Raw genomic sequence first — 9,640 nt, forward strand, 5'->3', positions numbered from 1 at the left:
CCCAATAAAATACGAGAAAAAGGACAAGTAAACTTCACTGAATTTCAATTGTCATTCAACAATCTAATTGATCAGGTTCAAATAGTTGAATATGACTCCAAAATACCAGTAAATATTTCTTTATTTACTTTCTGATATTTCAGAAAAATCCATTATAAACATACACTATAAACATTGTGGTGATCTGAATCGATCTGTGGTAATAATAGGAACTGAAAGAATAAAAAATGTCATTCCATTCCAACTAAAACGAAACTAATGTCTGTGTTTGAATTATTAGAACTGCTGAGTGGATAATGCATACTGAGAAAGTCATGAATAGGCCAGACTAGCCTGGCGACTTTGATGCTTTTGACACCAGAATCTTGTTTCATTTTTATTAAAGAGTGAAAACCATGTAGTCCAGGCGCTGGCTTACATTGAGCATACATGAGAGAGGCAGAGAATTTGACTTCGGATTATTGTTAAGGGGTCTTTAGTGTATATGAAACTCGATGTCGTCACGTCCCAGGGTGGTCGACAGATTGGTGGGAGGGGGGTAAGTTGTAAAAAACACGCGCTTATAAAATCGCCTGTCCTGCAGTTACTATTCATGGTACAGCTTTGAATTTGTACACATAATTGGCTTTCAATGTGGTCCTCTACATTTTTGCAATAAACCGCATAGTTTTTCCGTAAAAAAATAAAATATCTCAAAAAATGTATTTTTTTATTATGAACTTTTTGTTATTTCTCGAATATTCAAGTCGTTAGCCGATTTAGAAGAAAAGGTTCCCAATAAACGTTGTAGGCTGTTTCTTCCTGAATCCAATGATATATATAGTTTGGGGGTTACGATCATAGATGCGGCGGTGGGAGGGGGATAAGTAGCACAGTTACGCTGCAGCACGGTCCTCCCCCATGATTAATGCGTGTATTGGCCTGTCTATCACATCGCTCCTACTAGTCTATGCATTCAAATTATGTATTTCAGGAAGACTATCCTATGTATTTTCGGTCGCTGAACACGATTTTTTAACTCTCAAGCCTCAATAATTGATCATTCTCATCATAATATACAAATTATGGTCAAAATTACAAACTTCATCTCATTTGCAAGGAAACTAAGAAATGACTGTTTGAAATAAACGAAACTTGGGTTTCAAGAGAATTATATTAATATAAAATAATAATAATATTTATATGTGTTTATGTTTTTTGTTTTTCTTTCAAATTATGGTCAAAATTACAATCTTCTTCTTATTATCATTATTTATGATTACATTGTAATGATAAACCATCTTGTTAGGAATCCTATATGTGTTTCTCAGTCGATAAAAAATTTATATTTCATAAAGAGAGAATAATTATTTGATTTAGTTCAATGATCACTTTGGAATTGCAAAAGTCAAGTAATGGAGTAAGTTAAACAAATGAGTGGGACGTATTATACATATGGAGAAATGCATCCATTTAGTGTAAAATGGATGATGGTAAGTTGAATAATTAATATTAATGTATTCAATCCATTTTACAAATGGAATAGGTCACCTACTTCATGTTCACATTTTTTTAGGGAAAGATAAATCTCATGAAACTTCTGACCTTCAAAAAATACCCATTGAGTATGGAATGTAATTACATCCTATACTCACTTGAAATACCAAACAATTCTTATGCAAACACAATACGGTATAGTAAGTTTACAAAAATACCAGTAAATGAGTGTATTGAAAATACATCCATCAAAAGATAAAAAATTAAATCAAATACTTTGTTTAGAAAATACTGTAACATGATTTTTCCACTATCATTTAGATTCAATTTTAAAATAACAATAAATTGATTCTAATCACATTTGATATAGAAAGATTATATTTTGTCCACACTCAGGTCAAGATGCATTTACTTGTGAATATTTCTGCGAATAACTTTGAAAAGGAAGTGAAAGTATAGGACTATTTTTTACAGGGGAACAGAGCCCATGAAACGGCACCCCTCCAGACAGCAACTGATGGCGGTCACGCACCGCTTGTGCATGCGTGTAAGGGTCTGTCAACATACTCTGTTTAACAACTCCATATTTCAGTAGCTTGCAAACGAAAATTTCCTTCACTAGATTCCATTTAAAAACCGTACGGATGTATAGATTTTTATGAAAACATTAATTTCAACAGAACTCATCAAAACGAATCCATGTTGTGAGATTAATTTCCAAAATATTCATAAAGAATGCCAGGAAAAAATCATAAAAGTTTTTCACTTAATAGATAAATATGAACTTTCTCTTAAGAGATATTAATTTTCCACTTCGCAACTTTGTGTTGTGAGTGATGTTGTGGTACTTTTCCATAATGAAAACACAAATTTGAAATTGTCAACTACTTTTTATTATAAATTATTATAATATATACAGAACCAGGTTTCATGACTTTACCAGCCACATCTTCAGGTGTTGTAGTAGCTTAAGGAATATAATTAATTAATGCAGAGAATCGGCATCACTATTCTTCTATCTTCAACCACTGTCATTATAACGTGGACCTCACTATATAAAAATGTATAAATATTTTCTTTTATTTCTCATGTTATTCAAAATACCAGCCAACGAATATTCCTCATTAACTAATCAAATTTGAAACGGGAACTTCATCATAGTTGTAGTCAGCCATTAAAGTTGTTGTTACAACTTTAGCTGACCAAGGTCTATAAATACAGGTCATGACACTAGCAAATACCTTAAAGAGATATGCATCTTTAAGGTCTTTGGACACTTGTGTTCCTTATGGAGCGGCCATTATGTGGGGTCTTTAGGGCGGTACATTTGAAATACTCCAATCAGCTCATAACAAAATCATGCATTATGCTTTTTAAAAACAATATTCTGGTTCAGAAAATATGTAAATTTGGCTTTTTGATTTTTAATAATGGAATTTCAATAGAAAATGGTTAAATAATTAATTTTTTATTATTAAAATAATTCTTATTCTTCAAGATATAAGTTTAAATTCTTGTAACTTGTTATGATTCATAAGGCATTGGGACAAAAGGCAAACCTCAAAAAGAGTTTGAAGTTCCCAATCTAAAAATCAACAATCCACTTCCAAGTTGAAATCTAAGGGCCGTTTTCCGAGCTCGGGATTTAGCTAAGTTCTAGACTTTAACTGGCTTTAAACTCTGGAGTCAGAAAATTGGCTTTCCGAGTCAGAGAGTTAACGTAGTTGAGGACTTGAATAGACTCTGGAGTTTAGAGATCATGTTAGACCCTGGAGTTTATAATTTCGCTTTCTGAGTGAAGGGCTTATAAGTCCAGGACTTGAATTAGATTCTCGCCTCTTTCCGAGTCAAGGATTTATCAAAAATTGTAAAATCCAGGACTTGAAACGGCGTGATTTTAAACCCTTAACTGTGGTAGGGTTTAAGTTCAAGTTTTAGACTTAACTGAGCAAACACAATTCAGTTATTGTTTTGGAATAGATAAAAAGCCAAATAAATGTCATGGAATACCTAAATTATTCGCATTAGTTTATCTAAGATCATAATTTATAGTTTGCAAGTTCATTTTGGAATATAATTGTATTATTATGACGTGTAAAAAACTAACCTCATTTTACGACATAACCTAAAAATTTCCAAGCGAAATAATACAAGGATTGCCTTGGAATTTATATTCAAATCTGAATGTTATTAATCAATGTCATATTCAACATATTAATAATAATAAATTATTTCTCCAGTTTTTTTCAAAACAAATACATTCTCAAACTCAATAACCTAATGAAATTTTTATTCCAAAATCACTGGTTAGGATCAATGATCAATAATAACTTAATGTAAAATGAAATTTTTAAATTATTCATTCACCTTTCAAAGGTTTTGCTTTGAATAGGCCTACAAAGAAATCGAAGCATATTTTTACTTTCCTTGCCCTACTACCATAGGTAAGGAAAGTATTGCTTTCCAAAAAATTGCATAGTTGCCTGTAAAGTTGGTATACGGGCGAAAGTTTTACGTGACAACAACTTTGAGTGGTAAAATAATTTTAATGTGAATATTCATTCCTATAGTAGGAAGAAGGATGAAATAATAGTAACAATTTAAAACATTTATTTATACAAAGAATTATATTTAAAACATTAATTTATACAAAGAATCTCGCACTGAATTTCATATTAACAAAATTTTATTTTGACCTTCACACATCCTCAACAAAATCACTCTGTCTCTCTCACTCTTAGGCGGGCTAACTGTGCTCGATTCAATTTTTTACATAGCAAGTCGCGCTCATTTTTTCAAGTTAAACAAATTATTATTGGCTGAGAAACGATTTATACTACTTTTGTGATTGAAAACTACCACAACATTGTGATTACTACAACATAACCTATTCACTTATACCTATTATACTTACACTTATACCTATTCACTTATACTTATTTACATAACCTATTCACTAAGTAGTGGCACAGTCGCAGGAGATTGCCTTCGGGTTGCTGGTTGCTGCTGCGTTGCTCGCCACTGCTCCTATTCGTGCTCTTTCCAGACGACCGTGAACCGAAACGAACACTCTCACTCGCTCTCATTGTGAGTGCATAACGTGGGAACGTAACACAGTTTCTTGAAGTGTCACCCGGCACGTTGTCACGTCAAAAAATTAAGGTACCCCAATTTCAAGTTTTCTATACGTTTCAAGGTCCCCTGAGTCCAAAAACATGATTTTTGGGTGTTGGTCTGTGTGTGTGTGTGTGTGTATGTGTGTGTGTGTATGTGTGTGTGTATGTGTGTATGTCTGTGAACACGATAACTCCATTCCTAATTAACTGATTGACTTGAAATTTTAAACTTAAGGTCCTTATACCATGAGGACCCGACAATAAGAAATTCAATAAAATTCAATTCAAGATGGCGGAAAAAAGGGCGGATAATTACTAAAAAACCATGTTTTTCACGATTTTCTCAAAAACGGCTCTAACGATTTTCTTTAAATTTATACCATGGATAGCTATTTATAAGCCCTATCAACTGACATGAGTCTCATTTCTGGGAAAATTGCAGGAGCTGCGTAATATTCTCGAGAAAAATGGCGGATAATTACTGAAAAACCATGTTTTTCATGATTTTCTCAAAAATTACTTGACTGATTTATTTCAAATTCATACTCCGTATAGTTATTTATCAGCCCCATCAACTGGCATGAGTCTCCTCTCTGGGAAACTAATGGGGGGTTCACCCCATCCTTGAGAAATGTACATTGTAACCTCCTTCTCGTGCATGAGGTAGGTAGGTAGAGCAGTTCATAAAAATAACACATAGTCGAGATATTTCATCTGTAGAACAGCTGTTTTGACGACTTTTAAAAAATCATCGGATTTCACAATTTACACAAAGGAAAAAGTACTCTGAAACAATAATTATATACACACATATACAGTAGTCCGATCTTAGTTTCAAATAATTATGTTGCCGCCAATCGTCATTATGTTATTTCTCTAAATTATTATTGTATGAGGCTCCCAGTTCAATGAGCAAGGAAAGTTGTGTGAGTGTACCACACCAGATTTTTACAAAATAGTTTGGAGAGCATGCTCATTTGAATTGTCCCGCTGTAATCAGCTGTTTCTGTTTTGCTATAATGCCAACAATACAACAGTAAAATATTGTGAATTTCCCTCATGTTTACTGCGTTAAAGTCCTGGTCTCAAATAAGTCGAGAACTTATAGATCCCGAGCTCGGAAACCGGCCCTAAATATTATTATTCTGTCAGAAGAATTTATTGTACAATTCCTTGAACAATATAACAAAATAACACATCATGTTGTTCAATCTATAATGATAGCAGCTGATAAATTTGAAAATTGGTGAACTAAAACCCCACAAAATGGCGATTTTGCAATGCATCACGGAATTGTGTCATGACCTGTATTATTTTATAGACCTTGTTGCTGACAGATAGCACATAGCGCTAGGGTTGCCACCTTTTTCAAAGAAAAATAAAGTACATTGGTAAACACAGGCCTAGAAAATATAGTACATTATGTTTAAATAGAGTACATGTCATTTTTGACCTGTATATTCAAAAAAGTCAGCATAGTTTTTTGTGGCATTCTTATATATTCACAAAAATACACATTATTGACATGAGTAAATAAAAAATGAATAAATATCACTGATTACTATTAGAATCCATTATAATTATTCTATTAATAATGACTAATGATAGAATAATTCGATTTAACTAAATAAGAATATGATACCTTGGAAAGTTATTGATTACTGGTATGACGAAAATAATCATAAATCATTTAAAAGATAAATTAAATTAATTTGTTACAAAGCACACGCTCATGAAGAATAATTGTATAATATAGTATCATGAGAAAACATATAATTTATTTTATTTAATCCAAAAAGTTCTAGAGAGTTGGTCTTCTAAATTCAAAATGTAAGTTATACGCCTTGAAAAAATGCACAATATTGTTACTCTTCAACAATTCAATCAAATCTAGGCTATTGCAAAATAATTTGATGTACCGTACACAAGATTAAGAAATTTAATGCAAAAAAATTGCACCCCTCTGGCCAAAGATATGTGTACTTCTCAAAATACAATTTTAAATGATTTATTAAAAACATAAAACACCCTTTATTTAGCCTATATGAGATATTTAAAATATTTTAAAAGAACGACCAGTTTCAGCTTATTTTAGCCATTTTCAAGTTCAAATGAAAAAATAAGTAAATAAGTATTGACTAATTTATGTACATATAAGACTATCCTCCATATTATGTTCTATTTATTGGTTTGCATAATTTTATCAAAAATGAGATCACCTAAATCGAATTGAATGATATTTATTAGTTTATTACTATTTAATTTTGCTGTAGTGTAGAAATGAAATCTTCTTTTACATTAATTTAATTTACTGCTTTTGCTTCGAACGTTTAAAATCTTCATATTAGCATTCGTATCAATATATCTATGGTTTTCTTCTATCAAGTGCTCAACAAGGCTGATTATTGAGTAGTATTTCTTTTTATTTTAGAGCTCGAATGTGCTCCTGGAAAAAATAAATAAAGGAAGCTTTATGTTTTCAATAACTCTTATAAGTAGCCCCTGCAAATGAAGTAATTTTGAATGGATATTCAAAATACAATACAATACATGGATATAATGGAATACAAAATATTTTCAATAATGATTTTTAAATTTAATAAAAAATCAATTAGTTATTCTTGACAATATATTTCTTATTGCTTTTGGCCATCATCAATAAATAGTTGCTACTGGTGAAGAGTTGCAAAGCATCTTTGCAATCAACATTCAAATTGAAATAAGTAAATCATTAGTTCATTATTTCTTATGAGATTCAAAGATGCTTTGCTCCTCTCATCTCTTCACTTATTATTCATCACAGAAAAAACCCATTCCACAAATGCTGAAGTGGCAGAGATAGAGAGTAAAATAATATGAAACCACTTTATACAAATTCTTGAACTCATCAGCATCACATGCACTGAAAAAATTGTTATAAAATGTTGTTAAACACGAATAAAATACTTTTATGCTTACATATTAGTTTAATCATTCATAAAGAAAACTGCAATACAAGACACTTTCGTTTAGGTTGCATATCGAGCGAGAGCGTGAAATGAAGAAAAGCTCGAGAATCGATCCTTTACACATACTCGATATATCGATAGTCACACACATCGATAGTCAATAATTCAATCTGTAACACTCCCCCTCGATTGATAGTTTATCAACACAAACAAAAACAGACATAACCAAAATCAATTCATCAGTCATCAGTATTATAGTAGGCTATTACATCGAAAATCAAATTTATAATAAACTAGCAATCGAAAACACTAGAAAATAGCAAAAAGCTAGAAATCAATATACCCTATTACAATCATGATTACTAAAAAAAAAATACTTCATTATGCACAACAGTCATGATTCAAAGTCCATTCAATACGATATTCCTGAGCTTGACAAATCTATCCTTGCACAAAGGTTTCGTTAGAATATCTGCTGCATTATTATTTGAGTCCACGTATTCAACATCAATTACTTCTTTCTCATATAATTCTTTTATGAAATGCATCTTAATGTCTATATGTTTTGCGCGCTTAGAGTTTTCAAAAGTTTTTATCAAAGAAATAGCGCTACAGTTGTCAACCTTAATTATACATTTTTTATCGTAAGACTTATTGAATTCAGATAACACTCCCTTTACATTGATTAGCTCTTGTGCTGCAGCTGAGGCTGCACAATACTCAGCCTCCATAGTGGACAAGGCTACGCTAGTCTGTTTCTTAGAAAACCATGCAATAGGATTTAAATCGTCAAAAGCTACAAATCCACTAACACTTTTTCTCGAAATATTGTCACCTGCCCAATCTGCGTCTGAATAACAAGTTATTTTCATGTCTCCCTTCTTAAATTCTAATCCCATGTTTTTTGTACAAATTAAATATTTTAATACTCTTTTGGCTGCTTGCCATGTTTGAGTTGTTGGTTTGTCCAACACCCTACTCAATAAACCCACAGAATATGATAAATCAGGTCTTGTCATTACCGAGATATACATTAGGCTACATACCAGTCGCCTGTATGGTACATCAATGATATCTAGAGACTCATCAATTTTAAAACCTACCTCCATTGGTGTAGTTACACTTCGGCAATTTTGCATATTAAATTCATTCATCAACTTTTCAATTATCTTGTTTTGTTCTAGAATTAAACTATCATTTGTCCTACAAAAATTCATACCCAAGAAATTGTTAGCTTCCCCCAATTCTTTAATCTTAAAATTATCATACAAGACAGAAATCAACTTCTCTACCCTTTCTGATTTTCCCGTAATTAAAGCATCATCTACAAATAGTAATAAATAGACTTCATTGGAATAATACAAACAATAATCATGTTGTGATCTCTTGAACCCATTTTTCAACATTACCTCATTAAATGTCTCGTTCCAACACCTTGGAGCACTTTTCAAACCATATAATGCACGATTCAGTTTTAATATTTCACTAGAACAGTCAAGTCCCTTTGGTTTTTTAATGTACACTTCCTCATTTAGATTACCGTTTAGAAAAGCAGTTGGAACGTCTACTTGCCTTAGTGTCCAGTCGTTTTTAACAGCTTGAGACAGGAGCACTCTCAAAGTTGTCATTCTACACACTGGAGCATACAGGTACCTGGTAGATTCTTCTTCCTTCTGCTGAAAACCCCTGGCAACCAGTCGTGCCTTCTTGGTGCCGTCTTCCTTCAATCTGAATACCCACTTGGTATCAATGGCGACTTTTCCTTCAGGTAGTTGGGCTGCAGACCACGTACCGAATGATTTATGAGAGTCCAGTTCACTGTTGATAGCTTTGTTCCAATCAGGACATTTTACTGCTTCTTCATAAGTACTGGGTTCAGTTGTCTGTGTCAGGAAACAGAATGCAGAATATAACTCATAGTCGTGAAGATAATTTGGTTTTTTGATTATTCTGCCAGATCTTGTAGAGATTTCTTCTTCTTCTTGATTCTGTACGTTGTCATCTTCTTGATTTTGTACGTTGTCATCTTCTTGATTTTGTATAGTTTCGTTTTGTTTTTCTTCATCTTTGACTAATTCATGTTCATGTTGGTTGTCACTA

Source organism: Nilaparvata lugens, chromosome 3, assembly GCF_014356525.2.
Source record: "Nilaparvata lugens isolate BPH chromosome 3, ASM1435652v1, whole genome shotgun sequence".
In the NCBI taxonomy this organism is placed as follows: domain Eukaryota; kingdom Metazoa; phylum Arthropoda; class Insecta; order Hemiptera; family Delphacidae; genus Nilaparvata; species Nilaparvata lugens.